The 17690-nt window shown below is 37.7% G+C and overlaps 1 long non-coding RNA gene across 1 annotated transcript in view; it reads right to left on the minus strand.

Moving 5' to 3' along the window:
• Positions 1-13414: 13414 nt before the first annotated feature.
• LOC145675450 (uncharacterized) overlaps positions 13415-17690 on the minus strand; it is a 146343-nt gene continuing 142067 nt past the window's right edge. Inside the window, exon 4 of the long non-coding RNA XR_014129119.1 lies at positions 13415-14153. This is a non-coding gene — a long non-coding RNA (uncharacterized LOC145675450). The remainder of the gene's footprint in view (positions 14154-17690) is intronic.

The raw sequence follows: 17690 nt of genomic DNA on the forward strand, positions 1-17690 counted from the left end.
CTAAAACTTGGATATACGTGAGAAAATGAACGATATGAAGACTAGTTCAGACGTGACTAAAACTTGGATATACGTGAGAAAATGAACGATATGAAGACTAGCTCAGACGTGACCAAAACTTGGATATACGTGAGAAAATGAACGATATGAAGACTAGCTCAGACGTGACCAAAACTTGGATGTACGTGAGAAAATGAACGATATGAAGACTAGCTCAGGCGTGACCAAAACTTGGATATACATACAAGGGCGCTGATTTCTCTGTAACTTGGGGGGTGGGGCAGTCATATGCAGAAGGATATATGAGGATTTTATGACAAATTGAATTCAAATTATGCCAAATATTGTATATTCATAAATACAGTGCGGGTACACAAAAATTAAGTGCGAGCTTCAGGAAGATTACGAACTCGTGCAAAACTTTTGTTCCTGCAACAAACTAGAATATCTGTATCACCGAAATCAAGAAAAAACTGAGACCATCAAAGCAGTTATTCGCCATCTTCCAATTTATACCAGCATTGAAGACATCACTCAAGGAGAAGGATTGTCCAATAATCTCCGTTTCACAAACGTGAACCCAGAATCATGAAGACAAGAAAGGGAAAGTACCCATCCTACTATTCTTGGTTACATTGAAGGAAACTCTACAAGGTTCCAGAATCTTAAAAGAACACTCATTGTTTCACATGTTAGTACATATACAACCACTACGAAAGAAATATTACTTGCAATGCTTCAAATGGCAAACATTTGGGCATTCGCAAGCAACTTGCCAAGCTCTGCTGCGTTAAGAGTCTTCATCCCGGCGAAATTAAAATACCGCTAATTTTACAGTAATTATATGATATCTTCAAATAGATAAAAGATAATCGAAATGTGGAACAAGAGCGCCATAGACAATATTATTTTACATGAGAAACTGTTATCCCGACTCACTTATCTGCTTTCGATTTCGAGCCATTTTGAAAATCGGCATTTATTTTCGCGTTTCTAAACAGCTGAAAACGGAAAGCCACTAGGTGACTTGTGATAACGGTACCTCACGCAAAATAATATTGTCTACGGCACTCTTGTTCCATATTTTAATTATCTTTTATCTGTTTAAAGATATCACATAATTACTGTAAAATTAGCGGTATTTTAATTTCGCCGGGATGAAGACTTTTAAGTACGCCGGCTCTCATTGGCCGTAGTGGACAATGCGAAAAGAAGACCAGAGACACACCAGCGAAATGTGTCAATTGTAAAAGCGTTCATTCTGCTAATTATTCAAGATGTCCGCAAATACAACAAATTCTACAAGCAAAAAGGGAGAACAATACCAGCAAGCACAAGCTCCAATTCAGTACTTCTTCAAGACACCGCTGCTACATCCACTTCAAGACACCACTGCTACATCCACTTCAAGACACCACTGCTACATCCACTTCAAGACACCACTGCTACATCCACTTCAAGACACCATTGCTACATCCACTTCAAGACACCGCTGCTACATCCACTTCAAGACACCACTGCTACATCCACTTCAAGACACCATTGCTACATCCACTTCAAGACACCACTGCTACATCCACTTCAAGGCCTGAGCCTTACAATATCACTTACTATCGCAGCTGCAACACCGAAGACGTCTCCTGATGATAATTCATCCTCTGAAGACATCATCCAAAATATTAAAGAACTTCTTTAACTTCTGAAGGATTTAAACGTGACCAACATAGTACACACGCTACTATCTACATCCCAAAGCTGAAAGCCGTCCCAGATCTACTCAGCAAATTCACCATCCTCACGGGTTTCTTCTCTAAACTATTATCATGAAGTCAAGAAACTTCTCAGCACTTTAGCACTTCATTGCTTGTTGTAAGATGCACTTTTCTTAATTTTGTTCTATTTTTTGTATTGTTTTGTTTTGTACTCAGATAAACACATCAATAAATAAATGAATCATGTTACCCAACTTCCAATGAACTACAAATAAATGAATACTTATGGCCCAAGAGAAGGCGTTACCTTCTGCGGCCCGCTCATCTTCAGATGACAATGAAATTGCACTTTGTAAGAAACCTGACACCCATCTCCCAATGATACTACCAATAAATGAATGTTCATAGCCCAAGAGAAGGCGTTACCTTCTACAGCCCACGTATCTTTGGATGGGAATGAAATTGCACATTTAAAAAAAATGTTACGCCATGTTCCAGTTAATCTTGATGAAAGATAAATTATTTCCATCCAAATAATCCGTTTTATTTTGAATCAAGTAATTATGATGTTTCTTCACTATCCATCAGTTTTTTTAGACGTCGAAACATGCTTATGTACCACTAGTCTCATACAATGACTGTCCTCTGTATTTGTGTCAACCTGCATATCAGAGTGAAAACGGTAAAAGTGGGACAGGTATTTAAAGAACAAATTCAGCGCCCAACTTCATTTCCGCCCTTATTACTATACTGAAACCGGAAGTGTTCGAGAATTATTTACATTCCGGTCTGATTATTTACCTTATATATATGAACAAAAATAGGTTTACAATATAGATAGATAAGTCTGAATAGTACGTGCTGAAGCGATAATGGTAAGCTAGAGGTGCTTATTGTAAGTAATTCAACATTGCACTGAAGATGTTAAACTCTGTTTAATCCTTTTAAAAGTTTAAAATGTCCTCTATCAACATTGCAACATGTATTCAACGTATTCGCAAACTCTTCGACACAGAGTTTGACTTAAATTGCGGTCCGGTCTGCATTAACATTTACAAATACTTCTCTTATTAACTTTGTTTCGTTCACTCCTTGAAGATTTGTCTCATAAAATCTATTTTTCACCACGCTCTAGAAAATGAAGGCAATTGGCGTAAGGTCAGGTGAACGTGGCGGCCAACCAACACAGTCTCGTCGTCCTATCCAGTGCTGTGAGAGGGATTTAGGATTTAGATTTTCTGGGCTTTCAGCATCTAAGGCCATTTAGCCCGTCACGATTTGAGGGATGACGTCCCTCGGCGAGCACACAATCCGGGGAAAGGGAAGGAAGAAAGGATTGGGGAGGGAAGGAAGCGGCCTGGGACCTATAAGTTAGGTACCACCCCGGCATTTGCGTGGTGTGAATGAGGAAAAACCCAGGAAAACCTCATTCAGGGTGGTACACTTTTTCGACAGAGTGACCCCACCGGGAATCGAACCCGGGACCGCTCGCACCGAAGGCGAGAGAGTTAGCGACTACGCTACGCGAGGCCACCCAGTGCTGTGAGAAAACATTGACAAAAGCATAAGATCAGTCATTTTGTTGGAAGTAGTTCATTGACGAAATGTTCCTAGTTTTAACTACCCTAAAAGCACAATTACATAGCAGGGATATGCCTATCATGTTCCCTCAGGTACATGGGAATGTGTCCAGTATGTGCCTTATTTGCTTCTGAGAAAGAAATCACATTGATGGCAAGTGATAGTCACAGTCTATGTTCGCCCCTAGGCACATGCCTGACATGTACCTGGAGAACGTGCCTAGTATGTTCTAAGTATGTTCCCCATGCCGTAAGCGTCAATGAACCACAAAATTACTCCCCCAAAATATGTTAAATCACCTATATGAGTAATGCGTTTACATTAAGGTGAGTCTAAACAACACTTTAAACAAGTAAAAAATGTAGGGCTTTCCTACGAGGGGCTCGAACCACCAACCTTTAGATTACTAGCAGCGTGCTCTTCCGTCTTGTCCACAAAGGCACTAAAGAGAGCGCTGCTTGTAAAGGAATAAATTATTGAGGTCTTTTGCATTCGGCTAATCAGAGTGCTCCTTTAACCGCATAAATTCGACTATAACCGTTTGGGACCGGATAAAATCTGCTCGCCATGTAATTTTATAACAATATAACGAGTGTCTATTTACTTTATTTCATGGTTCTTCCATATTCACTTTCAAATGATCGGCGACAGTTACCATCTAATAAAGTTGATGCGTTTATTGCTTCTAGTACACAATCGCTTAGAAAAAGAAGCAACAAATGCATCAAATGCGGGAGATGAATTTAGAACACCTAAATAGCGAATGCCTAGCATATCTTATGCTGTTAGGGTATCTGAAACAATATGTACCTAAAGGATGTATCTAGAACATGACAGATATATGTCCCAAGTGACGACATAAAAACAAATGACTGTTAGTTGCGAAACTGAGCCAGGTATATAAATGTTATATTTGTGGTACATAGTTGCAAATATCAATTAGGTGTAACAAGTACCTAGAACTGTAGGTAGCTGAAGTACATACTTAGCATATGAATATCATATGTGCCAAGTGTCGGGTACCTAAAAAGAAGCTGGGATATCTAAATAGCACATGCCTAGCACATCTTGTGCTGTTAGAGCAGTGGCACCATCACGTAAATAATTAAAATTAGTAAAACAAAGTGTACTAATGAATTACTGTATACCTACCTGTAGATGTGCAGGGTAGCAAAAAAATCAGTTTCCCTACATTCAGAGAAATAAAGCTGATATTTAGTATTGAAAATCCGGAAAGGGTTGTGTATCAAACACAATGTTGTCTGTACTAGACTACGTACAGGCTTGTTACGTAGCCAGGACCAATCTATACAGCTGCAAATAGACAAAAACCACGTGTGTGTGCTTCGTCGGCACGTGCATTGTACAGAAAATCATGATATGCACTTCGATAAACATTATTTAGTTGTGTGCGGATACCACACGGTCCAATTCTTGTTTACGATCTAGATTTTCCTTCTGGATGAAAATAAAACATACGGCGGAAAAGAATTAGTACATAGTATCAACTAGAAAATCTCTATGGAAAACACGTACAGAAGAAAGTACTAGCATCTAAGCATCTAGAAAATCCTTAAGGAACAACATACAGTAATAAGGAATACATAGCAGTTTCTAGAAAATCTGTATGTAATACACGTACAGTGATAAGAAGTACGTAGCAGTATCTAGAAAATCCCTAAGAAACACGCGTACAGAGATAAAAATTACGTAGCAGTATCTAGAAAATCCCTACGGAACACACGTACGGAGGTAAGGAGTACGTAGCAGTATCTAGAAAATCTATACGTAACATACGTACAATGATAAGGAGTCCGTAGCTGTATCTAGAAAATTTGTACGGAACATAGTACAAAGATAAGGAGTATGTAGCAGCATCTAGAAAATCTATACGGAACATACATAGAAAGATAAAGAGTACGTAGCTGTACCTAGAAAATCTGTACGGAACATAGTACAAAGATAAGGAGTACGTAGCAGCATATAGAAAATCTGTACCGAACATACGTACAAAGATAAGTAGTACGTAGCAGCATCTAGAAAATTCCCACGAAACACACCTACAGAGATAAATAGTACGTAGCAGTAGTATCTAGATTGATCTGTCTCCAACGAAGTACAGAAAAATCTGTACCACAACACAGATTACAGATCTTCTGCCGTGGCAGGAGCAGCACCAGAAAAGCCGCCTGTAGGCGGAATCTACGGATTGTCCTTCTAAATGCGCTTGATTTTTTCTACTTGTAAGAATTAACAAAACTATGGTTGTAGTAAAGAAATTATATTTATTGTGGAAGAAAGGCAAGAAAACCATAATCAAAATAACTCTAATATTGTTTTTTTTTTTTTAAAAAAAAAACATTTATTCATTTAGCTCTAGGCTCTAATTTTGATTCTTAGAACTACATATACAGTTTTTCTTAGCCAAAAATAGCTTTGGGGCCACCCTGTATATACAGTAAGTAATACACATAGAAGTCTCAATGTTTCCATTACATGTTACCCTTAAAGATAACATACGTCGCTTAAGTTGTTGCAAGAATATTGTAAAAACACACATTATAAAATGACCTTTTTTTTTTTTTTTTTTTTGCAGTAATTGTGCACATTTTGAACAACTTTATTATTTTGCTTAAATACCAATATACTGAAAATGTTTTGGTATTTACAAGGAAATATTCATAATAAAACAGTTGTTACTATTACAAATTCAGTTTATTATTTATTTAGTTAGTTAGTTACATTAAGGTTATTTTGAAGGTTAAAATTGTAACTGGTAGGCTTTCTCTTTTAAAAACATCTACACTTAGAAGAATTATACTTGGATGGAATGCCAATTATCAAAACACTAGTGTTATAAGGAACACATGTCTGAAGACGGCAGAAATAAGCATTAAGTAATAATAATAGAATAATTGGAAACTTATGCGTGATATTTCTCAGGGCAATAGTCAGTATCATATAAATAGTATTCCACATACTAGAGTAATTTCTGACAATACTCTCACATATACCAGAGTAATTTCTCAGGGCAATAGGCAGTATCTCATATACCAGAGTGATTGCTCAGGGTAATAGGCAGTATCTCACACAACCAGAGTAATTTTTTCAGGGAATTAGGCAGTATCAAACATACCAGAAAATTTCTCAGAACAATAGGCAGTGTGTCATTTCTCAATGCAATATGCAGTATCAAACATACCAGAGCAATTTCTCAGAGCAATAGACAGTATTCCACATACTAAAGTAATTTTTCAGGGTTCGAGGCAGTATCAAACATAACCAGAGCAATATGCAGTATCCCACATACCAGAGTAATCTCTGAAAGTTAACCTACCAGAGTAATTCCTCAGGGCAAAAGGTCGTATCAAACATACCGGAGTAAATAGACTGAAATAGTGATGTCGTCATTTCGTTCCCGTTACCATGGTGATCGCCATGTTTTTTTCTATACAAACAAAGCGTGAACTAAAGAGCTTATTTCTAAAAGCTCCACACCCCTAAGTAATAAGGTAGAAATCGAATAGTTAATGTAAGCACACCACCATAAGAAGCAATTATACGCAATATAAATTCCCTAACGTGTAGATTGACAAACTGTCGGCATAGAGAAAGCTGTAAAAATATATATGATTTTTTAAAAAGAAAAAAGTCTTTTAGAATAATGTTAATTTTATTGGGACATTTACACCTCTAATGTCTACTGTTTATAATAGAAGTGCACAATATTATTTCTAAGTATACATTACAAAAGAAAGAAAAGGCTAGCCTCTGCAAATATTCAATCCAGACCATCAGTGGATATAGGTAACATCTTTTCTTGTATTCTCTCTCAACTTTTTTTAAGCATTTAGCAAACGTACAATAATTACACATCCAATTATGAATGGTTCAGTATATATTTTAAACAACTGTTAAACAATAATCCTCTTCAAATTTGCAATAGTATATCATACTCATATTACTGAATCAAAAATTTTCCGGAATTATTTAAAATTAATATCTGATTATGAACAGGGAGAGTACACTTTAAGGTTTAATTTAACCTGAAAATATAGAAATTCTCAAAATAGAGGGAAAATTTCACAAGACATGTGAACTCGCTAATTTCAGTGTCAATGCTTGTCATGCATGTAACATTATTTAACATATTTCTTTTCTAATTACTTTTTCTATCTTTTTTTCAGTTTCAATCATTAGAAATATTTAAAAGGAAACATAAGTATTTCTTCCACTCTAATGTTTGCAGTTCCGAAATATTTCATCACTGTTTTCGTTTTGCACAGAGGTTCGTTAGGTATTTAGGCTACTTGTTGTTTAGAAAATAAAATGGCGATCACTATGGCAACGAGAAAGATGTGACGTCACACTATTTCAGTCTATTCTCAAGGCAATAGGTAGTATTTCACATATCAGAGTAATTTTTCAGGACAAAGGGCAGTAGCAAACATAGCAGAATAATTTCTCAGGACAGTAGGTAGTATTCCACATATGAAAGTAATTTTTCTGGGCAATAGGCAGTATCCCACATACCAGAGTAGTTTTTTAGACAAAAAACAGTATCAAATATACTAAAGTAATTTCTCATGGCAATAGTATTCCTCATGCCATAGCAATAGACAGTATCTCACATGTCAGAGTAATTTTTCAGGCAAAAGGCAGTATCCACATACAAGAGTTAAGTTCTCAGGGCAGTAGGGAGTGTTCCACATAAAAGGGTAATTTTTCAGAGCAATAGACAGTATCCAACATACCACAGTAATTTATCAGTGCAATAGTTAGTATTTCACATACCAGCGTAATTTATCAGGGCAATAGGCAGTATTCCTCAAGCAAAGTAATTTCTCAGGAGAATAAGAAGTATCCCATAGACCAGAGTAATTTCTCAAGGCAATAAGCAGTATCAAACATACCAGAGTAATTTCGCAGTCAGGGTAATATTCTGCTATAGCAGCTTTGGTGTATAGCTGTTTTTTTTTTTTTTTGTATAATTTTTGCTTGGTAATTAAATTAGTATTTGATATAATATTGTTATGGTAATACAAAAAATTCTTGGCCAAGGTACTTTATGTATATAGTAATTTTTTTGTTTTTTATGTATTTTAAAATGTTCTGATGTTTTGTGTAAATGTGTTCTTGTTATGCTTCTAACATATAGTTATTTTGCAATTTTAGAAAGTTACAAAAACTTTGGGCTTGACTCCCCTTCGCGCCATGGGAAGCTTCGCTTTCTACTTTGGCTTTTTTCTTTTACAGAGAAGGGGGAAATTGTTTAGAGACCTAACTACTTGGTGTGAGGCATGAGACTATACTGTATAAGTTGACCCACCCCTTCTTCCAGGATTCACTTCTTTTAAGAATTTCTTTGGGGACTCTATTTTTTTTAAGTTATAAGTATTTTTTTGGACGGAGCGGGCGGAATGAGCTGCTCCTGATAGTTTTAAGCAGGTTTCTAAGTGATGAAATCTGCAACTTCGTAAATGATAGCTAGATCCTTTTTCTTTTCGGGGGATATAGGCCAGAATAGCCCACAATGAATTCTTAGTTTGAAGGTACTACTGTGATAGACTCACCACATTGAAATCTAAGGGAAAATTAATGAATATTTCCATTATCCTTAAAGTTTCTTCTGTGACACTCTATCCCATTGAAATCCAATGGAAATCTCGTGAATATTTCCATTATCCTTAAAGTTTCTTCTGTGACACTCTATCCCATTCAAATACAATGGAAATCTCGTGAATATTTCCATTATCATTAAAGTTTCTTCTGTGACACTCTATCCCATTGAAATCCAATGGAAATCTCGTGAATACTTCTATTATCCTTAAAGTTTATCTTGTGACAAGTACATCCCATTGAAATCCAATGGAAATCTCGTGAATATTTCCATTATCCTTAAAGTTTCTACTGTGACAGGCATATAACATTGAAATCCAAAAAAATATTTACATTATCCCTAAAGTATCTATTGTGAACCTTACTGTCTCGGGACAGCTATTGGGCTAATTACACCTTCCATGGACACCTTGGATGTATTACAATGAATGTTCAAAAATAAAAATTGCGAAATCTTTTACAAGGGATATTTAGAAACGAAAATTGTAAGACCTGTTAGAAAGGATGTTAAGAAAAGAAAATTGTGAGATCTATTACAAGAATATTTAGAAGGGAAAGCGACAGGATGTATTTCAAGGGATGTTGAAAAATGAAAATTGTGAAATCAGTGGCGTAGCCAAAAGCTTATCGAGGGGAGGCTTCCATACACAAGCGAATTGTCCCATAATTATTTACTTCCATAATTTATCCGTCTCTTTTACCCTACAGGGTATAATTGTAGGACACTTGAAACTAAAAATTTCATTTTCATTTCGATAGTTGAGAATACCAATGGTCTGCCATGGAATTTGAACCGTTTGTCTAGTTTTAGAATTGATAGCTGAATGTCTAAGACTGTTTGATTACATCATTTAGCCAGCGTACCTCAGGAAATGATTAGAGTTTGAAGGATTTACAAAAGTAAAAAAAAAAAAAAAGAGAGAGAGAGAGAGAGAAAGAAAGAAAGAAACCCTCCAGTTTAACGTCCCACGATTATACCTGTTAGGCTAAAGAAGACAATGATTAAGGCAAGTGAATGATGATGGAGGAATTGGTGGAATGATAGTGTGAGCGAACTAGGGATCCCACGCACGAGAGATAAGTCTTCTACCATTTTTTAATTACTACTACAATTACTTCAGTTTACTGTTTTCCATTAACCTTAAAGAACAGGGACACGAACACAGGAACATCGAGGACAGTTAAAATCCCAAAGACTCTCCCTTTCTGGAATCGACCCCGGGACCACATGCGCCGAAGGCGCACGCGGTAGCCACTAGGCCGGCGGGCAGGAAGTTCAAGTCACGGTCTCTGTCGATTTACGAATGAAGGTAGCCATGATTTTCAGCGAAATTAAAATACTGTACCACTAATTTTACAGTAATTATGTAACACCTTTAAATAGATAAAAGATAATCGAGAAGTGAAACAAGACTGACAATATTAGTTTACATGAGATACCGTCATCACGACTAGTGTTGCCACGAGACGAGACGAGACGAGACTTCAGGCTGTCTCGTCTCGTCTCGTGCAAAGCATGTCTCGTCTCGAGTCTCGTCTCGAAAAAATGCGCTCGTCCCGTCTCGTGTCTCGTCTCGAGAGGTTCTGTCCCGTCTCGTCTCGTCTCGTCTCGTTTGTCTCGTTTTGTCTCGTCTTGTCTCGTAAGAAATATAGCAGCATACCATGGGAACGAAAGTAAAATATAGCAGGCTGCACCATGCTAATCAAGATACAACTAAGTTACAAGTATTACCCAGAACACACAAGACAAGAAATGTCACGGTAGCTTCACCGTAAAGCCTTCACCTCTGGTGTATGTGATAGTCGGTTCGATCTCGGTTAGTGCCATGTGAGCTTTGTGGTGGACAAACATCGAATGTGTGTGGGGACCGCGGTGGCTCAGTGGTAGAGCGTTCACCTCTGGTGCTTGGGGTCTCGGGTTAAATCCCAGCCCCAGCCAAGTGAACTTTGTGGTGGACAAACACCGTGGGCGTGGGTTTTCTCGGGGTTCTCCCGTGTCCTCCCACTTTCTTCATTCCACCATTTCATTCATTACTCATCATCACTGTCTCCTTTACCCTAACCGGCATAATCGTGGGACGTAAAACTCAAAGATTTCATTTGATTTTTCGAATGTGTGTGTTTTCTCGAAGTTTTCTAGTATCCTACCACTTTCTTCATTCCACTAATTTTCCCATCATCATCCATTCGGCCAAAGTTGCCTAAAGGTCTTAAAAATAAATTCAAATAAGCTCACAGGGCAAGGACAAATAGTTTACAAGATAATATATCTCTGCTGTTAATTGTCTGAGGCTTCTCGACCCTGGCTTCTTCTTTTTTTCATTCTGAAACATTGAAATTTGTTTCACCAGTTTCAATACACGAATATACAGTAAATTGCCCATAGGTACGTCGAAGATGAAGACACTAATGTCAAATAATGTTACACGACAACCAAAGTTCGGTGTAAAGGTGTCACCATCCCCGACACTCTCGTATACTATCAGACCACTTGCTTTATAGTGTCTATCTATCTATCTATATCTATATCTATATCTATATCTATATCTATATATATATATATATATATATATATATATATATATATATATATATATAGAGAGAGAGAGAGAGAGAGAGAGAGAGAGAGAGAGAGAGAGAGATAGGAAGATATATAGATAAATAGAGAGATAGATATGTGTGTACACTTTGATTTCATATGTTCCAGCCTTTAGGTTTCACAGTGTTAACCCATACCAATCCAAAAACTATTTTTCATTTTAGCATGTTTAGTTTTGTTGCAATTATTTGTTTTAAAAAAGCTCGGAACCAAATAATTTTATTGAGTAATGGAAAGTATTTGATTGAAATTTTATATGTTACTGTACAGTAAACTCTATTTGAAGTGCCATAGTAATGGGAGCTGAACGACACATCGGACGAAAGAATGCTTGGGGCCAGTCTTCACCTCCATGGTTCAAATCTGTTCCCATAACCGCGGGGTGTGTGCTACTATGTAGTGGTTGCCCCGTTTGTGTAACAAACTCATGACAGTACACCCAGATTAGCAAGTGGTCTAAAAAAAGTTGATTTTTGGGTGGCCATTTTAGATTAAAGTTTCTTATATTGTCGTGATCTATTCGCAATCATACAACGTACATATTCATACCAAGCTGAGCGGTCTGCGGCGATAGACCATCGGTTTGAAGGTTCATGTGTATGGATTTTAACAGCATTTGTTTTTTCGTATTGTGTCAGGGGGCGAAATCATACGGGATAAAAGGATTTCAGTCTGAAAAAATTGGAGAGAATATCCTCCCCAGAATACTTTCATGGGAGTAAGGAATTAGTAAAAATATAGGATATACATTTTATAGCAGGTTTAAAAATATGGTTTGGGTATCCTATTTCTTTTGTGTTAATTATGTTCTTCAATGTTCGAATTTTGATCATTCACATGATATTTTCTGCTTTCAACGGAGTTCCATGAATATTATACCAAATGTTCTTTACACTCTGTAAGAAACCATTTCTGAAGATAATTCAGGTCCTAATGAATATTATTCACTAGGAAAGGGAAGTATTCCCCCCCTCTCAACATGAAAGCAGAGGGCAATTTCACACTCTGGTCAGATCAGACATTTCCGCGTAACAAAACGAAGGTCCCCCTGTAAATTCTCTTCACCTAAAGTGTTACTGTTAGTATCATAAATTTGCTGAAAGCAAACAATTTGAAGGGTTCGTCGATAATATCTTTGCTTTCTTTGTCCTTCGCTCGCCTTCCAAACGAAGAGGTGAATTTTACAACATGACTGCTGTATAATAAGCGAGCGATTGGTAAAATGTTAAAAGTGTGTTTTAATGGTAATGTGTGTGTGTGTGTGTGTGAAAGAGAGAGAGAGAGAGGGAGAGAGAGAAGACAAAATTTTAGTTGCAAGGTGACATACTTCAATTGCCCTTTTCGGTTCATATAGCAAAAAGAATACCGCCACCAGAGAATAAAGACAAGTATAGTCTGTTCTTTTCTCTTCCGCCATCTCAGCCAGAACTTTCAACTACAGCCTGTAATGAGTGTAGACCTTACCCAGTTTTCAAATTGAATAGATGGTGGTGGTAGTTCGGTTTCTTGACCTTGTAAAAATCTTCCCTGTCTTTGATTTTGTTTGTCATCATTCCAGCCAGAAATGAAAAAAATGAGAAGTCCTCAGTTTACAGCAAGGGGAATTGGGGACAATACATTAAGGATGATATTAATGGAAGCTAATGTATCACGATTGTTTCATTCAATAGACAGAGGACATCTTTCTATGCAGGCTTTTCAACATGGTTTCTCACAAAGTGGATTTTCCTTTTGCAATCTATATGACCGCTGGCAATTTCAATCTTGGCCATTCTCGCCAGCGTTTTCATTTTCGAGACACGAGACGAGACGAGACATTTCAGGAGACGTCCCGTCTCGTCTCGTGTCTCGTCTCGTTTTCGAGACGGGACAAGTAGCCTGTCTCGTCTCGTGTCTCGTCTAAAAGGGCTCTGTCCCGTCTCGTGTCTCGTCTCGTTTACGAGACGAGACGAGACGAGACACGAGAAATGTCTCGTCTCGTGGCAACACTAATCACGACTCACTTACCTGCTTTCGATTTCCAGCTACTTAGAAAATCGGTATTTATTTTCGCGTTTCTAAATGGCTGCAAACGGAAAACTACTAGGTGACTCGTGGTTACGATACCTCATGCAAAATAATATTGGCTAGCGCGCTCTTGTTCCACATTTCGATTATATTTTATCTATTTGAAGATATCACATAATTACTGTAAAATTAACGGTATTTTAATTTCGCAGTGATTAGCCCTCATAAGTGAAAGTTTCATCACCAAAGTGATGCGTGTCTCCATCTTTGACAGCCACACACAATAACTAACACATACGTATTTATTTTTTCATGCGTATTTGGTGAAGAGAATGGCGCTAATTTGTTCCCGACTGCATTCATGTCAGGAAAGACGGTGTTTCTATCACCCTTCTCCCAATATTAGCTCCCCATTCTTCTATTGTTGTAAGTTTATCCTTTTCCACCCTTTCCCATCCAGTTAGCTGCACAACTCAGCACTAATTCCCTGCCTTTTGGACTCCACCTTCTCCTTATTTTCTTACGATGACTTCATTCTTAGGCCCCAAATTAACTATTATCCTCTTCTAACGACTCTTCTGCTAATCGCCTCATCTTCGTCTTCTCCTTTATCCCGGATCCTCTCTAGTCTCTACCTGCAAAACAGAAACAGCATAAGAAGCCGACAGTCACAAGTGAATGACGAAAACTAAACTGACTTTTTTCTTTGTAGCAACTATACTGAAACAATCCTCTGCAAGTTAACATTGTCGCGGTTGCAAAGAAACCTGACCAACTTACCAAAAGTTGCCAACTTATTAAATATACAATAAAACCTGCGCATTTACCAGTGGCGTAGCCAGGGAGTATTGATCAGACTCAGGGCCGTATTGGAACCCAGGGGCCCACCAGGAAGGCACTTTCTAAGAGGACTACTACTTCCTCCCTCCCCCGACAATAAAAGGAAGTCCAGAAGTGCCATTCGAATCAAGTATGCTGAAAAGTCTTAATATGCAGATTTAAAACTCTCTTTTTTAGTCAGTAATTTTTCCCCTGACACTGACTGATCTGACGTGATGGCCAATTCCCCATTCTTCTCTTGCAACTGTACAATCATCTGCACAAGCTCTATTACTTCACATCTCCCCCTAAAATAACAATGGCGCACCTGTGCCATGAACCACTCATAGGCGCCCATGGTGCATATACAGGGTGGGGCAAATAAAAGTGGCCTGGAGAACAGAGTTGTAGGGTAACAAAGAAACACAGCAAAGGAAAGGAAATAGTTCGCTAACCTCCTTATAGCAGATGCTGAAAATGACCACCATTCATCTCTTGACACTTTTGGGCTCCGGTCAGCAAGTTGCAAAAGGTAGATCGAAGCTGGGCCACTGGAATTGCTGTACTTTCATCAGAAAACTTATGTTGCAGTTCTTGAAAACAACAAGGGCTATTGCGATATGCCTTAGACTTGAGGTTTCCTCATAAAAAGTAATCGCACACGGACAGATCACTTGACCGGGGTGGCCAGCTAGGGCCGACATCAAATTGACCTCTGCTGACAATTCTGTCAGGCGAGAAGATCGGTAAATGTGATCCGTGGAGTAGAAAATTTTCGTCCGCATGATCAACGTGATATGCCAGTTTCATGCGACAGACGTCGGGTTGATTTGGTAGAACTCTGGGGCATTTTCTGGTTAACTGTATCCACAATTTCAGATGTTCAGACACGTTTCAGAATATTTTTTGCCTTGTTCAAAACAGACCTTGTCTGACGCCATTTTCTGACATCGTTGCATTGTACTCTTTGCTGGCACTTTGACTTCATGAAATTCACGAGCAAACAACTGACCACACTTTTTTCCATGAATTTGTTTTCACGTAACCTTCCAGAACGGACACCCTCTGCTGCACTGTGAATACTATCTTCACCTGTGCACTGCTCAACCCACACTGATACATCCTGTACTAAGATCTGAACCGGTGGTATGCGTACACGTGATGTGGTTCCATGCATACATTCACGTCTACTCGTATCCGTTCGTCCGGGCCACTTTTATTTGCCAAACCCTGTACAAACACATATATGAAGCATAAGAAGTAATTTATAATTTAAACAAATGCAACACTTCATTGTCATGTATTAACGTTTTGTGTCTATATCTGTGGACAGTGTGCGAATTATAAGGGGGATGAGAGGAAATTCCCTTTGGTAATTCTGAATGTATGCTATAACCAGGGGCGTCAGACTACAGTAGCATGGGAAAGTATGACAGTTGTAGCCATGGGCGTCATTTATTGGAGCACGAGGAGGCAATTGCCCGAACGAAGAGTTTACAAAACGTGAGTCGTATGTCGGTGATGCCCGTCCCCCCTGAATCGAACTCTGAAATGACGCTCCTGGTTATAGCAACATCCAGTATTACCAAAGAAAATTTCTCCCTTATTCCTCTTGTAATTCGGACACTGTCCACAGATATAGACACAAAGCGTGAAGAACACTTTTTACACAAGGACTGTGGTAACCATAATATAACTCGTCATATCAATATATTTACGGAATAGATTACATTTTGTTGGTAATTAGCGTGAAACATTGAAAGGTTTTACAACTGATTTGAACATTTCTATTGTTTTCTTCATTCTAAACATATGGTGATTTTATATTTTACTTGTAGTTACAAATGGCTACTTTGTTGGTCAAAGCAAAAAACAAGAAAAGCTGACTGGGATGGGAATCGAACCCAGGACACTTTGTACGTAACTCTCTGATGCTCCTCACTCTTCTACGCCGTCACTTGGTGATTCTGCGCTTCGTACGATATATGTGGCGAGTCGAAAACTTAAAGACGCCTTTTTTTCGCTTAATTTTGGCTATTGCGCTCTCGCAGTTTGTAATATTAACACTTTAAATGTGCACTATCATCTCGCGAAAAATGACCCCGAAGTTCAATTACCAAAGTCTGCTTTCTCCTTGTAAAACAAAAGTGTGTCTCTATGATTTTTGGACATGACAGTTATTAGTATTCGGAGATATTATTATTATTATTATTATTATTATTATTATTATTATTATTATTATTATTATTATTATTATTATTATTATTATTATTATTATTATTATTATTATTACTTCTCTTGCACCTCATGCCTTTCATTTCTGTTGAACTTCAAATTTGCATCTTTGTAAGAAGTACCTTGTAGGTTTTGAATCGTATCCAGAAGTAATAGGATAATATGTAATTCTTCACTTTTCACCCTAAATTTCCTCCATGGTGGCAGGGCCGGATTCAGGATTTCTTGAAGGGGGTGCACCAATAACTACCACTACATTTGATTTAAATTTTTAAGTTTTTAAATGCCATTAGGCATCTGTGATGTGAATGAGGAATAATACATTGTTCAGTGAATCCTTTTCCTTCAACCTTCAAAAAATCGACTTAAACTATTGCTTTTGCAAAACTAAGCTTTCTTTTAAGAGTCTTCATTCCGGCGAAATTAAAATACCGCTAATTTTACAGTATTTATGTGATATCTTCAAATAGATAAAAGATAATTGAAATGTGAAACTTGAGCGCCCTAGACAATATTATTTTGCGTGAGGCACCGTTATCACAAGTCACCTAGTGGCTTTATGTTTTCAGCTGTTTAGAAACGCGAAAATAAATCCCGATTTTCAAAATGGCTCGAAATCGAAAGCAGATAAGTGAGACGTAATAACGGTTTCTTATGTAAAATAATATTGTCTAGGGCGCTCTTGTTCCACATTTTGATTATCTTTTATCTATTTGAAGATATCACATAATTACTGTAAAATTAGCGGTATTTTAATTTCGCCGGGATGAAGACTCTTAAACTATTGCTTCTGCAAAACTACGCTTTCTTTTAAGCCTCAAACGGACACATGACAGCAGAAAGTTCCGAAAAATGTTGCTTTTTTACTGCTAGGTACTCATTTTAGATAGTGTATAATGATAGTGAAGGGGGGTGCATGTGCTCCGGTGCACTCCCTCTAAATCCGGCCCTGCATGGTGGGATTGATTAATAGTGGGAGTAAATATATTCTTTCGTTATAAAAGTTTGGTATTCTATTAGTCGGTTTTGCAACACTGACCATTCGTTACCATCTTCAGTGCGAATGTTCCTCTCCCGGATTCCTTTGAAAATGTCCGCTTTTCTTTCCGTTGAGGACG

The sequence above is a fragment of the Thermobia domestica genome, chromosome 18 (assembly GCF_964235325.1).
Source record: "Thermobia domestica chromosome 18, izTheDome1.hap1.1, whole genome shotgun sequence".
NCBI classification, from domain to species: domain Eukaryota; kingdom Metazoa; phylum Arthropoda; class Insecta; order Zygentoma; family Lepismatidae; genus Thermobia; species Thermobia domestica.